The sequence below is a fragment of the Fukomys damarensis genome, unplaced genomic scaffold (genome assembly GCF_012274545.1).
Source record: "Fukomys damarensis isolate Sample0158 unplaced genomic scaffold, DMR_v1.0_HiC HiC_scaffold_33, whole genome shotgun sequence".
Classification (NCBI taxonomy): domain Eukaryota; kingdom Metazoa; phylum Chordata; class Mammalia; order Rodentia; family Bathyergidae; genus Fukomys; species Fukomys damarensis.
In genome coordinates, this window is record NW_022900945.1 from 39,930,012 (window position 1) to 39,932,313 (window position 2,302).

A 2,302-nucleotide genomic window follows, 5' to 3' on the forward strand; every position below is an offset into this window, starting at 1 on the left:
CGGCTCGGGGTCTTTCCGCCATCTTGAAGAATGCAGAAGAACCTCCAATAAAGCGTGCTTCAGAAGAATCCTGAGTGTTGCGTGCTCCTTGCTGGCGAGGTGCGCGCGACACAAAGAGATATTTATAAACCCATATTCACAGAAGTATTACTCACAATAACTAAAACATGGAAGTGACCCAACTATCTATCAATAAATGGTGTAAATACCGAATAGTCTCTCTGGTGTGAAAAACTATAATAGTACATAAGATCCTAATGAGATAATTGACAATGTGAAATAGGAAGAAAAGGGCTAAAGGTGTAGGGAAAGCGGGAAGGGTAGGGGAAAGGTAATAAGAGAAAAGAAAAAAATATGAGAAAATGAAAAAAATGGAAATGAAGTGTTTGTAAAGGGGGAGAGGAGGATGGGGTGAAGGGAGGGCAGGGACAAGGGGACAAAATGAGAACCAAGACCTGTCATGTAAAGGTACAAGATCCCAGTAATGAATGTAACTGTGCTGTATACCTAAAATCTACCAATAAACTCAATTAAAAAATGAATACACAAAACATAGTATATACATACAATAGAATATTATTTGGCCTTAAAATTAAAAGAAACTCTGGGCCAGGGATTTAACTCAGTGGTGCCGCTGCCTGCCTCTCAAGTGCAAGATCCCGAGTTCGATCCATGGTACCCTAAATAAATAAATAAATAAATGTAAAAGAAATCCTGACACATGCTGCAGCATAGATAAACCTAGGGCCGTTGTGCTAAATGAAATAAGACAGCCACAAAAAGACAAATTCTGTATGATTTCACTTATATGATGTGCTTAGAGTAGTCAAAAATCACAGAATCAGAGTAGAATGGTGGCTTCTGGAGATTGGGGGAGAGAAAATAAGGAGTTATTCTTTAATAGGTGTAGAGTTCCTGTCTTGTAAGATAAAATGGATGGTGGTGACAGGTGCAAAATATGAATGTACATACTATCACTGAATTGTACACTTGAAAATAGCTGATGATAAAATTTCTTCCCAGTACCAGGGACCTTACATTTTTGAGGCAGCATGGCACCACTGAGCTAAATTCCCAGCCGTAAGATAATTTTATGTGTATTTTACCACAATAAAATTTTTGAAATCATGAAATACACATGAATATTAAACAAATCACTACAAGATTCCATACATTTCTTTCCAAAACATAAATGCCAAAATAAAAGCTTACAAAATTCTTGTGAAAGCTTTCTACTTGTTTGCTTGCTATGTTTTCTATTAGCAAGTACGAAGGGACTTGACCAGCGAACTTGATTCAAATATGACGACTGCTACAAAGATCAGAAATGTTCTGATACCCTCACTGATGGAAGGAAGATAAGTTTTATCTCTTGATATCCTGAAACTTCCTCCTAAGGTTACTTATTAAATAATTTTAAAATATTCAAGTTAAGATCAGCAAAACGAAGAAAGACATCTCCTAATTTAGGCGACATACTAAAACAACTGGCTGAAGTGTAACCAAATTGATCAGCCTGAGTCCCTTTGCTGTGGATGTCAGAAAGAGAGCAGCTCTAAGGGCACCCATCTGGGCCTGCCATTTGAAAAAAAAAAAAAAAACTCAAATACCTTCCCCTCCGCCAGTGATCGTGAACCTTTAAGCGACTAAGTGCCAAAATGCAACCGAAAAACCACTTATTTATCACAAAGTGCCAACACTGTAACTAAACCTGAGTACTGAGGTTTTAGTTTAGAAAAAGAAAAAACAAAACTCTACATCAACATTTTTTTGTCTTAAAAGAAAAACACAATAACACGCGTGCCATGGGTTCACCACCACTGCCTAGGCTGTGACAGTCGTGAGAAAGAGATGCCTTTACTTCTGCCTTCTCAACCGCCAGCATAGCTCCTGACAGTCTACGCTGGTTAGGTAAATGTGGAAGGAGTTACCACAAACCCATTCAACATCTCCCCAGAACCCAGAAGGCCCTTGCCAGCGTGCACATTTTTCCGAGAAGGTGGCTGGGAAGTCGTTTCCCGGGCTTCGTCGTCCCCGCTGCCACAGGCCTCTGAGAGCAAGGCGGGCTTCGCTCGGTCCAGCGTCTCTCCGGACTCCCAGGGCCCCCACCTTTGCTTAGCCGCTCACCTTCTCCGAGTTAGAATCAAACGAGGAATTCCAGTTTTTCAGCCCCTCCTTGAGCTCCAGGATGTCCACCACGCTGTCTCTATTGTGGTCCAGGTCCTCAAAGAGGATCCGGAAGCGGAGGTGGTCGTCATCGCTCTGGCAGGCCGCCACCGGCAGCACGAAGCCCCGCAGCCAG

The 2,302-nt window shown here is 41.7% G+C and overlaps 1 protein-coding gene across 1 annotated transcript in view; it reads right to left on the bottom strand.

Moving 5' to 3' along the window:
* LOC104849563 (calcium-binding mitochondrial carrier protein SCaMC-1-like) overlaps positions 1-2,288 on the bottom strand; it is a 40,731-nt gene extending 38,443 nt beyond the window's left edge. The window contains exon 1 of the mRNA XM_019204792.1: positions 2,128-2,288. The gene's annotated coding sequence lies outside the window, so the exon portion shown is untranslated. The remainder of the gene's footprint in view (positions 1-2,127) is intronic.
* Positions 2,289-2,302: the final 14 nt, after the last annotated feature.